The following is a 14,572-nucleotide window of genomic DNA, read 5'->3' as shown; positions in this document are numbered from 1 at the left end:
ATCTCTGTGAGTTCAAGGCCAGCTGGGTCTACATAGTGAGTTCCAGGCCAGGTGGGGATACAGGGAGACCTTGTCACAAAAAGATGAAAAAGAATAGCCAGAATTGGTGACCTTTGATCTTTAAGTTCAAGGAGAGACCCTGCTTAAATAAACTGGAGAGTGATCAGAAAAGATGCCTGCTGTCAACCTTGAGCCTACACACACACACACACGTACATGCACGTGCACATACTCGTGCACCTACATACATTCAAACATGCACACAGATACACACCCACACACATGAAAAAAAAGCTGGGTGTGGTGGCATGTATTTGTAATCCCAGTGATGGGGAGGTGGGGGCAGGAGAACCCCTGGGGCTTGCCGGCCAGCCAGCTAGTCTAACCAGCAAACGCCAGGTCCCAGGGAAAGACTCCTCCCCCCAAAATGTGGACATCTCTTGAGGAACAACACCTGAGGTGGACTTCTAGCCTCTACATGCATATGCACACACATACAAGTACACCTGTACACATATGCATATGCACTCCTACACACTCAAAAATGAGCTATTATTGAGCAAAAAGCCAAAATTCTAAGCTGGGCACTGTGGTGCACAGCTGTAATATCAGCATTTGGGATGTAGGGGCAGGCAGATCAGGAGTTAGCAGTCATCCTTGATGAGGTTTTGAGTGTGAGGCTAACCTGGGCAAATGAGACCCTATCTCAAAAAAAAAAAAAAGAAAAAAAGGGGAGTGGAGAGCTGGCTCAATGTTTAGGAACATTTGCTGCTCTTTGCAGAGAACCTGGGTTCAATTCCCAGCACCCACATGACAGCTCACAACTGTCTGTAACTCTAGTTCCAGGGGATCCAACGCCTTCTTCTGACCTCTGTAGATACTGCACGCATGTGGTGCACATACATACATACAGGGAAAATACACACATTAAAGAAATAAATTTATGCCTTTAATCCCAGCACTTGGGAGGCAGAGGCAGGTGGATCTCTGTGAGTTCAAGGCCAGCCTGGACTACACAGTGAGTTCCAGGACAGCTGGGGCTACAGGGAGACCCTGTCTCAAAAAAAAAAAAAACAGAAATTTACCTTTTAATTTTTAATTTATTTTATGCATATAAGTATCTTGCCTGTATGTGTATAAGTACACCCATGTGTACAATTCCCACTGAGGCCAGAAGAGGGTGTTGGATCCCCTAGAACTGGAGTTATAGATGGTGGTTAGCCACCATGGGATTGCCAGGAACCAAACCCAGGTCCTCTGCAAGAGCAGCAGTGCTCCTAACTGCTGCCATCTCTCCAGCTCCAATAAATAAATTTTGAAAAAAAAAAAAAAAAAAAGAGAAGACAACATCAGGATCACCCCAGAAAGTTCCTTCAAGTCCCACCCCAGGCAATCCACCCACCCTTCCTACTCAACAGGAAACCATTGTTCTGATTTTTTTCCAACTATAGATTAATTTGGGCCTATTCTAGAACTCAAAATTAAGTCATGAAATGTAATTATTCTATACTCTTTGGTATGGTAGCATCAGATTTGGGGGAGGGGTTGTTTTGTTTTGTTTTTGAGGCAGGGTATCCCTGTAACTATACCTGGCCTGGAACTCACTATGTACACCAGACTGGCCTCAGTCTCACAGAGATCCACTACCTCTGCCTTCCCAGTGCTGGGAATAAATACGTGCACCACCACGCCTGGCAGTATCAGATTTTCTTTTTAACCATCAAGGGATTCTAAATGTCTCAACAGAGCTGCCAATTTCTGCTCTGACCCAAGTCACACCTCATCTTTCAGATAAAAAAACTGAGGGTCAGAGTAATTTGTTTCCCTGAAATCCCATAAATTGATTATAGATCAGAAATTACCACTCAGGTCTCCTTGCTGTTAACCTGCTTAACCTGTTTAACTACAATCCTTTTGTATTTGTTTGGTTGTTCTAGAATGTTCTCAAACTTCAGCATCCATCTCTTCATGGAGCTGTATGCTGTAAGGCTGGGATAGAGCCCAAGAACTTGCATTTCTAGCAAGTTCCAGGTAATGCCAGTGCCACACGGTTGTGAAAGTCAAGTATAAGTGATTGCTGGTTGGAGACTGGAGAGATGGCTCAGTGGTTAAGAGCACTGACTCCTCTTGCAGACAACCCAGGTTTGATTCCCAGCACCCACATGGCAGCTAACAACCCTCTGTAACTCTAGTTCCAGGGGATCTGATGACCTCTGCGGGCACTGCATGATACAGGTGCACTTACACACATACAGGCACTACATTCATACATATAAAATAAAAATAAAAATTTTAAAAAGAGTCAATATTGGAAGCCAGCCACCTCTTGCCATGTCTATGGCTGTCAAAATGGGTCAGCATTGTGACAATAAGAGTTGATAAACAGGACTAGGGAGATAGCTCAGTTGGATCATCAGAATCCAGGTAAAAGCCAGGTGTGGCAGTGCATAGTGAGGAGGCAGAGACAGGAGGATCCCTGGGCTCACTGACCAGGTAGTCTAGGTGAATCTGTGAGACTCAGGGTCAGTGAGAGACCCTGTCTCAAAAAAATAAGGTGGAGAATGATAAAGACAACTGTGCTGGATAGCTTCAGTGTCAACTTGACACACCTGCGTTGAGGGAGCCTCAACTGGGGAACTGCCTCCATTGAACTGGCCTGTGGCCATGTCTGTGGGCATCTTCTTGATTGTTGTTTGATGTGGGAGGGCCCAGCCCACTGAGGGTGGTGCCACCCCTGGGCAGGTGGGCCTGTGTGTCATAAGAAAGCAGGCTGAGCAGGGGCCAGGGGAACAAGCCAGTAAGCAGCATTCCTCCATGGCCTGTGCTCCAGCTTCTGCCTCCAGGTTCTTGCCCTGAGTTCCTACCTTGGGCTCCCTGATGAACTGTGACCTGGGAGATGTAAGACAAATAAACCCTTTCCTCCCCAAGTTGGAAATGGTCAGAGAATTTTGTCACAGCAGTGAAGAGACAAACTAGAACAACTGATATTGATCTCTGGTCTCCATACACACATCTGCACATGTGTACCTACACACACACACACACACACACACACACACACACAAATTTAAGTACTTTTGAGTTGATTATATGTGCATTAGGAAAATGGTAAACTTATGAATTTAGACATACCATATATTATTTAAACTGCTTCCTCTTAAATCAGTTTAAGTTTAAACAATGAGTTGATTTGAACATTTAATATTGACAGATTAAGAAAACAGACTTAGATTTGGCAAAGTCAAGGTGTATGAGCCAGCCTGAGGTCTAAGAAACCCTGCCTTAGAGAATTCCAGAAAAAGTAGAGCTATGGAGACAGTGCTGGTTTAATGGCTCAGCGAGTTAAGATGTCTGCTGCCAACTGACTTGGAGTTCGATCCCGGAAACCCACGTGTCTTCTGACCTCCACATGCACATTGCTTGTATGCACACGTGTGCACACCCCCACCTCCACACACACAAATGAATGAATAAATAAATGTAAGAAAAAAATCTAGCTAGAAAAACTCACATTTTTTCCTTTTATATTTTAAATTGTTACACCAAGACATAAAAGCAATATTTTTGCACTTCTGTTTTATGGCTTATTTTTCACATTCTTCTCAATATATTAATATAGAATGCTTAGTTCCTTTAAAATATGAGAACTTATATATGCACTGCAATTTTAGAATGTGCTTTTTATGACATTTGGGGACCAGAATTCTTTTTCCTAGAGGGACCTATCTTCAATTTTATAATGAAAGTCAGTTGGAATATTGTACTCTGCTTATAGAAAATTACTTTAGAAGCAGATTTTCAATATCTTTTTCTTTATAAATGAGTTGTATTGATATTAAAAAGAAATTTTACTCAATTATGTTTCTTTATTTTACATCCTGCCTCATTCCATATAGATTTGAGACAATGTAAAATAAGAACACCTATATACAAATAAAAGTTGAAAGACTAAAGCTAAGAGCTGAAAGTAAGAAGTTGAAGTTGGGCGTGGTATCGCACACCTTTAGTCCCTGCACTCAGGAGGCAGAGGCAGGCAGATCTCTATGAGTTTGAGGCCAGCCTGGTCTATATAACAAGTTTTACACCATCCAGAGTTACATATAGTGAGACCCTGCCTCAAAGAAGAAGCAAAGAAGTTGCATAGACTTAGTGATGTGGCACTGTAATCCCAGCGCTTGGGAGGTAAAGGCAGGAGGATCATTAGTTCAAGGTCATCCTCAGCTACCTAGACAGTCTGAGGCCAGCCTGGACTTCATGAGACCCATCTGAAAAAAAAAACAAAAAGGTTGGGGCTGGAGAGATGGCTCAGCAATTAAAGCACTGGCTGCTCTTGCAGAGGACCTAGGTTTGGCTCCCTGCACCCACATGGCAGCTAATAACTGTTAGTAACTCCAGGGGATCCCACACCTTTTTCTGACCTCCTTGGGTATTGCACAACATGGGTTCACTTACATACATGCAGGCAAAACACTCATACACATACATTTTTTTAAAAAATAATTTTTCTAAAAAATGGTTGTTTTGGCCACGCGTGGTGGCGCACACCTTTGATCCCAGCACTTGGGAGGCAGAGGCAGGCGGATCTCTGTGAGTTCAAGGCCAGCCTGGTCTACATAATGGGTTCCAGGCAAGCTGGGGGTTCAGGGGGAGCCCCTGTCCAAAAAAACCAAAAAAAAAAAAAAAAGGTTGTTTTATTGAAGTGAAAGAAAATAAACACAAATAGGCAAACTCCACAGAGTCAACTGGTTACTGCATAATAATTGAGTTTCCAATTTAGAGCCAAGCTCCCTGGCAAATGAAAAGAGATATAAAATTTTTTCTTTTAGATTTATTTTATGTGTATGTGTGTAGGCCTTGAGTGTATGTATTCCCAACACATGTATGCAGGTGTCTACAGAGGCCAGAAAAGGACATTGCTGAAGTTATGGACAGTTATGAGCTGGCCGATGTGGGTGCTGGGAATCAAATTCAGACCCTCTGGAAGAGCAGCAAGTGTTCTTAACCATGGAACCATTCTCTCCAGCCTCAAGACACACAATCTTTTTATATTTTTAAGGACTTACTTTCATATATTTGTTTGTTGTGTGACCACAAATGTGTGTGGGATACACATGTCTGTGCCTACAGAGGAGAAAAGAGCATCAGACTCCCTCAGAGCTGGAAATATAGGTGTTTTTAGATATCCAGCTTGTTACATGGATCTGAACTCTGGTCCTCTTGATTGCACGGCAAGGGCTCTTAAGCGCTGAGCCATCTCTCCAGGTAGATTTTCCTTCCTTCCTTCCTTCCTTCCTTCCTTCCTTCCTTCCTCTCTTTCTTTTGACAGGGTCTCACTGTGTGGTTCAGGCTGTCCTCAACTTGCCCCACTCCTTTCCTTCACCTCCTCAGTGCTGGGATTGTCATTTTATAATTCTCTTAGGAAGCATGTCAGTTTCTCGGGGAAAACAGAACTTTTCCAAGGACTTAACTAAAGAAAATAAAACGAAACAACAAAAAGTCTTACTCAGAACAGAGGGATCATTGCTCAGTGTGAGGGATAATATACCTGACATTCTGTGTGTGTGTGTGTATGTGTGTGTGTGTACATGCAGTGCACACATGTGCATGTGGAGGGAACAGAGATCAACCTCAGGTGTGTCTTCCTCAGTCACTGTCCATTTTGTTTTGTTTTTGAAAATTTTTAATTTTAATTAGTTTTTAAAATATTTTATTATTTTATGTGTATGAGTGTTTTGCCTGTGTGTATGTTAAGTGCACCTGTGTCACACGATGCCCACAGAGGCCAGAAGAAGGTGTCAAATCCCCTAGAACTGGAGTTTCAGATGGTTTTTAGCCACTATGTGGGTGCTGGGAATCAAACCCAGGTCCTATGCAAGAGCAGTCAGTGCTCTTAACCGCTGAGCCATCTCTCCAGCCCAGTTAACTGATTTTTATGCATATAAGTGTTTTGCCCTATGTAAGTAAAAGTGTACCTGTGTCATGCAATGCCCATAGAGGCCAGAAGAGGGCATTGGAAGCCCTAGAACTGGAGTTACAGACAGTCGTTAGCTGCCATGTGGATGCTGGAAACTGGTCCTGGGTCCTCTGCAAGAGCAGCCAATGCTCTTAACTTTTGAGCCATCTCTCCAGCCCCGTCCCGGACATTCTTAAAGCACAGAACAAAAGAGCTTCCCTGACACCATCAGAGGTGCTGATAGACTAACCACATTGTTTTCTGTAGTAGGTATCTGAACTTCTGAATCTGTCTTATGTGCACTGTTGTACTTGAAAGTCTCTCTTGATGACTGACAGGGGTTTTATTACATTTTTATTGATTTGTTTATTACATTATTTCTGTGTGTGTGTGTGTGCGTGTGTGTGTGTGTGTGTGTGTGCTTGTGTAGGCTCAATGTGCACCACAGAGCACATGTGGAAGTCAGAGAACAACTTACAGGAGTCAGTTCTCTTTTTCTATCATTTGGGTCCCAGGGACCAAACTTGAGTCATCAGGATTGCTGGCAGGCACTTTTACCAGCTGAACCAGCTCATCAGTCCCGTCTTACTTTGTAAATCACAATTGCATGATATTTGTGTTTCTTTCTCTTTAAATTATTTTTAATTTTTATTTTATGTATATGAGTGTTTTGCCTACATATATGTAAGTGCACCACACACATGTAATACACACAGGGGCCAAGAGGCAGGCATTGAATTCCCTGGAACTGAACTTACAGATGATTGTTAGCCACCATGTGGATGTTGGGAACTGAACCCAGGTCCTCTGCAAGAGCAGCCAGTGTTCTTAACCACTGAGCCATCTCTCCAGCCCCTCTTTTTTTTAAAAAAAATATTTATGCGCGGCATGTGTGTGTTCTTGTGTGTGAGTGCAGGTATATATGTGGCACAGCATGTATGTAGGGGTCAGAGGACAACCTCAAGTGTCAGTCCTCACTTGCCACCTTGTGTAAAACAGGGTCCTCTCTTCACTGTGTGCACCAGGGTGCTTGGTCCCTGAGCTTTCGGGGATTCTCCTGTCTCTGCTTCTCATGTCAACATTCAAGTGTTGGAATTATAGACCTGTGCTACCATGTCCAGATTTACATGAACTCTAGTGATCCAAAGTCAGGTCCTGTGGTGGTTGGTTTTAAGTTTTTGGGGTTGTTTTGTTTTGTTTTTGATCTTTTTGAGACAGGGTCTCCCTGTAGCCCCAGCTGGCCTGGAACTCACTATATAGACCAGGCTGGCCTTGAACTCATAGAGATCCACCTGCCTCTGCTTCCCAAGTGCTGGGACTGCAGGCGTGTGCCACCACGCCTGGGCTGGTGGTTGCTTTTAATGTCAACTTGCCACAAATTAGAATCACCAGAATAGGGAGCCTCAACTAAGGAATTTTCCTGATTGCCTTCATTGATGTGGGAAGGCCCATGCCAAATGTGAACCTCCTGGTAGTGGCCCATATAAAAAAGTTGAGGACCTCTCTTCCAGCGCCTGGTGCCACTTCCGGCTTTTACTTCTGGTTAGCAGTGCAAGCCTCGGGCTGTTTGAAGAATTTGACCCAAACATGGGTATCAGCCCAAATCATATGATTTATATCAACAATATGAATCACAAGGTTATAACAGAAGAATTGAAGAGATCCCTGTATGCCCTGTTTTTTCAGTTTGGTCATGTGGTAGATATCATGGCTTTAAAGACCATGAAGATGAGAGGACAGGCTTTTGCTCTCTATGGAACTGGGCTCATCCACAAATGCTCTGAGACTGTTACAAGGATTTCCAATTTATGGCAAACCAATGTGAGTTCAGTATGCAAAAACAGATTCTGATATAATACCTAAAATGTGTAGCGCTTTTGCTGACAAGGAAAAGAAGAACACTAAAACTGTGGAACAGGCTGCGGCATCTGCAAACAAAAAGCCTGGTCAGCGAACACCAAATTCAGCTAATACCCAAGGAAACTCAACACCAAACCCTCAGGTCCTGGATTACCCTCCAAACTATATTTTATTCCTTAATAACTTACCAGAAGAGACTAATGAGATGATGCTACCCATGCTTTTTAATCAGTTCCCTGGTTTCAAAGAAGTTCATTTGGTACCTGGGAAACATGACATTACATTTGTAGAATCTGAAAATGATGGGCAGGCTGGAGCTGCCAGAGATGCTTTGCAAGGGTTTCAGATCATACCACCCTATGCTATAAAGATCACCGATGCCAAGAAATAACATTTGTGAGAGCCTTTTTTTAAAGGACTTGGTGTTAAGCTGGGCATGGTGGCACAAGCCTTTAATCCCAGCACTCAGGAGGCAGAGGCAGGCGGATTTTTGTGAGTTCGAGGCCAGCCTGGTCTACATAGTGAGTTCCAGGACAGCTGGAGCTACAGGGAGATCCTGTCTCAGAAAGACCGAAAAAAAAAAAAAAAGCAAAGCAAAGAAAAAGGATTTGGTGTTATTTATCGTGCTTGTTTTGACATGTGGTCATGTCATTTTAATAGCTGAAGTTGGGGGAAGTGAAGGTGAAGTTTCAGGGAAGGATGATTTGGTCTTTCTTTAGTTTTGGTGAACTATGAAATATCAAGTCTTAATTTTGTACAATAAACTTTTATTTGTATTCTAAAAAAAAAGTTGAGGACATCTGTAAATATGTTTGGTGATGTTGTTGCTGTTTTGTTTTTGTGAGGCCAGGTCTCACTATGTAGCCCAGGTTGTCCTAGAACTCACTATGTAACCCAGGCTGTCCTGGATCTCACTATGTAGCCCAGGCTGTCCTGGAACTCACTATGTAGCCCAGGCTGTCCTGGAACTCACTGTGTAACACAGGCTGTCCTCAGACTCGCAGTGATTCTCTGACTCGGCATTCTCAGTGGCATGAGCTACCACACTCAGCTAAACACTTTTTTAAAGTGAAATTTGTGGGCTGTTTGTTACTTCAATGTAACATAATCTGTTTTGATTAATACACCAAATAATAAACAAGTAATGGGATGTAATTATATAGGTGGCTACAAGATCAGAGCAACTGGAAAAAGAAAATGTTCAGGCACTAGAGAGATGACTCACCAGGTAAGAGTGCTTGCTGTGCAAGCATGGGGACCTGAGTTCAAATCCCCAGCACCCATGTAAAAAGCTGGACATGGTTGTGCAGCTCCAGCACTGTTGGGGGTGAAGACAGGAGACTCACAGGGGTTGCTGGCTGTCAGTCTAGCCTAATTCTAGGTTTAGTGAGGGATCTGTCTTAAAGGAGTAAGATGGAGGATAATAGCACAGGCACCCAACGTCCTCCGGCTTCCAAACATGGACACGTAGGTGTGTGCACCTGCACACACATGCCCATATAAAACACACCCACACACACCCCACATACACACAGACACACACACAGACACGCAGACACAGACACACACACATATACACACAGACACACACAGACACACATAGACACACACACAGACACACACACATACACATACACACATACACACACACAGACACACACACACACATACATACACACACACATTCACACAGACACACACACACACACATACACACACACATGTTGAATAGGAAAGGATGGGAGGCAAGAGCTGTCAGTATGCATTTTATGTATATGTGGGAAATTGCCAAGGAACAAATCTAATTAAAAAACATGTTGAACATGATTGGTGTTGGAAGGGTGGGAGTAAGTGGATGGGGGCAAGAGAGAAACTTTTAACTGATCAAGCTTTGTTGAGAAAATGGAATTTGGAAAGACAGTGACCCACACAGGTGTCTGGGGCAAGAGAGCAGCCAGTACAAAGGCTAACTGTCCAAAGAACAGCAAAGGAGTGATGTGCCTGGAGCAGAGAGAAGGGTGAGGTCGTAGAAGTAACAAAGGCCATGTCTTCAGCAGTCTCGAGGCCACGTGAGGATATTATCATATTCTCTGAGTGCCATGGGCATGTCAGCTCAAACCTGAATAAAACCAAGGGCCAGGCATGGTTGCAAATGGCTTTAATCCCATCACTCGGGGATGCAGAGGCAGGCAGATCTCTGTGAGATGGAGACCAGCCTTGTCTACACAGTGAGTTCCAGATCAGCTGGGGCTACAGGGAGACCCTGTCTCAAAAGCACAAAAAATAAGCAAATAAATAAATAAACAAACAAACAAACAAATAAATAAATTGGGCGCTGGAGAGATGGCTCAGTGGTTAAAAGCATCAGTTGCTCTTTCAAGAGACTAGAGTTTGGTTCTCAACACCTGCATGGTGGCTAACAACCATCAATAACTCTAGTTCCAGGGGATCCGACACTCTCTTCTGACCTCCGAGGGCACTGTAGGATATAGGTGCACTTACATACATGCAAGCAATATACTCGTAAACATAATATAAAAATAAGTACAATTTAAAAAAATATAATAATGCATAAAACTGGGGGCTGGAGAAACGGCTCAGTTGTTAAGAGCACTGGTTGCTTTTGCAAAGGGCCCAGCTTCAGTTCCCAGCACTCGCATGGTAGCCTAACAACTGTCCTTAACTCCAGTTCCAGGGGATCTGACACCCTCTTCTGGCCACTATGGGCACTGCATGACACAGGTGCACTTATGGACATGCAGGCAAAACACTCATACACATAAAAATAAATCAAAAAAATGTTTAGATGCATAAAACCTGGTATAGTGACACACATCTGTAATCCCAGGACTGGAGAGGTAGAAGCAGAAGGATAGTGCTTTCTAGGCCAACCTGGGCTACCTGGTGAGATCCTATGTACCTTTTTCTGCTTAATTATCTAAGAAGAGAGTTCCGATATGAACCCACAGGCAAAATCAATTAGGTACTAAAGGATTATAGATATGTGACTACATCTCCCCTTGTCTCTGTCTCCTTGTCTAGTCTGAAGTAAGGGTCAGATAAACTCTATTTGACAAAAGAGTCCTAAAAGCTGCCTTAGTCTTAAGAGATGTGCACAAGCTCCTGTACAGCCAGTGCGCCATCTAGCGACCAGATGGGGCAAGTCACGCGCTGAACACATACCTGCCTCTCTGCTGGATCCTAGAACACTGGGGCTTCATGAATATACAAACTGTACAGCAAAGCTGGGCTTTGGGGCTTCCTTGAAGGTCAAGGCGGAGCTCCAGGGCTGCTCCTGATGCAGACATTTCCTGTCCTTCATCTGCAGCTCTGATATACTCATGACAACTGGAGCAGGTGTGAGAAGAATGAGACTAGACAGGAACCATAGTGGCACGTGTCTGTAATCCCAGGGCTCTAGAAGCTGAGGCAGGAGAATTGTGAGTTCCAAGCCAGGCAGTGAGACCCTGTCTCAAAAATAACCAACAGCTGGGGATGTGGCTCAATGGTATAGCTCTTGCCTAGCATATATAAACCTAGCATATACAAGGCATAGCTTTAACCTCTAGTGTTGAAGTAAAAAGAAATCTGAACAAATGTATTGAGGAAGCAATTGGTTCAGGTTACCAAATGGTTCAGTCATCAAGAGATGTGACTCAAGATATGACTCAGTAGGTGAAGGTGCTTGCAGCCAAGGCTGATGATCTGAGTTCAAGCCCTGGAACCCACATAGTAGAAGGGGAGAACTGACTCTTTCAAATTGTCTTCTAATCTCCACATGCACCATGGAACACACACACGATATTATGATAAATATTACTTGTGTGCAGCTGCATATGTGTGCACTGTGGAGGTCAGAGGTCAACCTTGGGTGTTATTCCTCAGGATCCCTCCACTTTATTTTTTGAAACAGAATCTCTCATCAAACCTGGAATTCATCAATTTGATTAGACTGACTGGTCAGCAGGCCCCACAGATCCGCCTGTCTCCACCCCCAGATCTAGCATTATAAATTCATGCCACCATGCCCAGCTCTTTACGTGGGTGCTGAATATTGAACTCAAGTCCTCAAACTTGTGTAGCAAGCACTTTACCAACTGACCTCTCTCTCCAGACCCCTTAATGTAACTGCACTGATAAGTTTCTGTAAACTTGACCATAAACTACAGTTACCTCCATTAGAACCTCAATTGAAAAATCGTCTCCATAAGACTGGCCTGTGGGCATGTCTTACATCATTAGTAATTAAGAAAATGCCCCGCAGACATGCCACACTGTGGGTAGTGCCATCCCTGGACAGGTGGGCCTGAGCTATATAAGAAAGGTAGCTGAGCAAGCCAGAGGAAGCAAGCATTTCTCCATGGTCTCTGCTTCAGGTAATGCCTCTAGGTTCCTGCCTGAGTTCCTGCCCTGGCTTCCATCAATGGTGGGTTGTAGTGTAAACTGAAATAAACCCTTTCCTCCCCAAGCTGCTTTTGGTCATGGCATTTGTTATAGCAACAAAAAAGTAAACTAGAACAGTAACATTTTATTTATTATTTTTGTTTTATGTGTATGAGTGTATTGCCTGCATGTATGTGGGTGAACCTGTGTTGTGCAGTGCCACGGAGGTCAGAAGAGGGCTTAGGATTCCCCTGGAGCTGGAGTTAAGGATGGTTGGTAGCCACCATGTGGGTGCTGGGAATCGAACCCGGGCTCTCTGCAAGAGTAGTCAGTGCTCTTAACTGCTGAGCCATCTCTCCAGCCCCTAGAACAGTAACATTTTAAAAATTAAATATAATAGGGTGTGGTGGTACACACCTTTAGTCCTGGCACTCAGGAGGCAGAGGCAGGCAGATCTCTGTGAATTCAAGGCCAGCCTGGTCTACATAGTGAGTGCCAGGCCAGCTAGGGCTACAGGAAGACCCTGTCTCAAGAAGGCAAAAAATAAAATAAAATAAAAGTATTGGAGAGATGGCTTAAGAAGAGCACTAGCTCCTCTTGCAGGGGACCTGAGTTCAGATGCCAGCCCCTGCATTCAGTAGTTCACAATTGTCTGTAACTCCAGTTCCCAGGGATCTGCTTTTGGCCTCTGTGGGCACCCACATACACGTGTGCATACACTCACAGACACAACATAAAATTAAAAATAAATATGCCAAAATTCCATGATGAACAAAACATCAAATTTCTAAATAAAGGCAAAATCCATATACCTCAAATTTGCACCTGGTTAATGCTCTAGCAGGGTATGTCATTTACCCAGTGCCTCATCAGCCTGGCCCTGTCGAGACAAAAGGACACCTGGCACATCAGTCAGGTGGCCAAGCTGGGCTAGTGCTTGGAGTCCAACAGCATCGACAGCTAATGTACTAGTATGTGAGTGGCATCAGTCTCACTCCACTCCCATGATGCATCAGAGTAGACAGGGCCAGGCCCCTAGTGACTCACTGGCTCTGTTCACAGAGTGCCATCCCTTGAGTGATAATGTGGCTGTACCTATAAGGTCCGGTACCTCAGACCGAGTCACTGCATGGCGCAGATGAGCACTTCCTGAGACTGCCCATAGAAAGAGACCTTTCCTGACACTCCAGAGCCCTGCTCTTGTTGTTGTTGATTTTTAAATTACATTCATCGATGCTGGAGAGATGGTTCAGCAGTTAAGAGCACTTGCTACTCTTGCAGAGAACCCAGGCTCAGTTCTGAGCACCCACATGGCACCTGACAACATCAGTAACTCCAGTTCCAAGGGGGATCCAACACCCTCTTCTGGCTTCCATGAGCACTGCACATACATGGTACATTTACACACATGCAGGCAAAACACTCATACACATAAAATAAAAATAAATACATTTGAATTACATTTATTTATCCTTCAGCGTGAGACATGCATGCCATGGAATATATGTGAAGGTGAGAGGGTAACTTGCAAGAGTCAATTCTCTCCTTCCACTATGTGGGTCCCAGGGATTGGACTCATGGAGTCAGCCTTGGTGGCAAGCTTCATTACCCACTGAGCCATCTGACCAGCCTCCCCCCAGCTTTGTTTTATTGTTGCTCTTGTTGATTTTTGTCTATTTGTTCTTAAAACTGAGATGAAATAAACCATCTGAAAGTAAAAATTCAAGCCAGGTGTGGTTCTGAACTCTAAGAATCCAAAGTCAGGCATGGTAGTGCAAGCTTGTAATTACTTGGGAGGCAGAGACCAGCAGATCTCTATGAGTTCAAGTCCAGCCTGGTCTACATAACAAGTGCCAAGCCAGGCAGAGCTATGAAATGGGACTCTGTTTAAAGAAAATGGGAGCTGTAGCTCAACTGGTAGATTGTTAGCATGCATGAGGTCCTGGGTTTGACCCCCAGCACCGCATAACACAGATGCAAACCTGTAATTTCAGCACTCTGGAAGTGGAAGCAGGAGGATCAGAAGTTCAAAGTCATCTTTGGCTATTTACAGAGTTCTTGGCCAACCTACGCTACCTGAGACCCTGTCTCAAGAAGAGAAGTGTAGCAGGGCATGGTGGTATAGACCTTTAATACCACCACTTGGGAAGCAAAGGTAAGTGGATCTCTGTGTGCTCAAGACCAACCTGGTCTACATAGAGATCTCCAAGCCAGCCAGAGATACATAGACTCTGCTTCAAAAAACCAAGAGAGAAAAATAGAGAGAGACAGAGAAAGAGACGGAGAGAGAGATGAGAGAGAGGACAGAGACAGGAGAGAGAGAGGGAGAGAGAGAGAGAGAGAGAGAGAGAGAGAGAGAGAGAGAGAGAAAGTATA

General features: G+C 44.0%; 1 pseudogene across 1 annotated transcript; it reads left to right on the top strand.

Annotated features, from left to right (window-relative positions):
* Window positions 1–7,540: 7,540 nt before the first annotated feature.
* On the top strand, window positions 7,541–8,204 carry LOC103726457 (annotated as a pseudogene). Its single transcript, XR_606903.1, has one exon. The product of XR_606903.1 is annotated as a U2 small nuclear ribonucleoprotein B'' pseudogene (transcript).
* Window positions 8,205–14,572: the final 6,368 nt, after the last annotated feature.

Source organism: Nannospalax galili, unplaced genomic scaffold (genome assembly GCF_000622305.1).
Source record: "Nannospalax galili isolate Female #2095 unplaced genomic scaffold, S.galili_v1.0 scaffold809, whole genome shotgun sequence".
Lineage (NCBI taxonomy): Eukaryota > Metazoa > Chordata > Mammalia > Rodentia > Spalacidae > Nannospalax > Nannospalax galili.
This window is presented reverse-complemented; position numbering and strand designations above follow the sequence as displayed.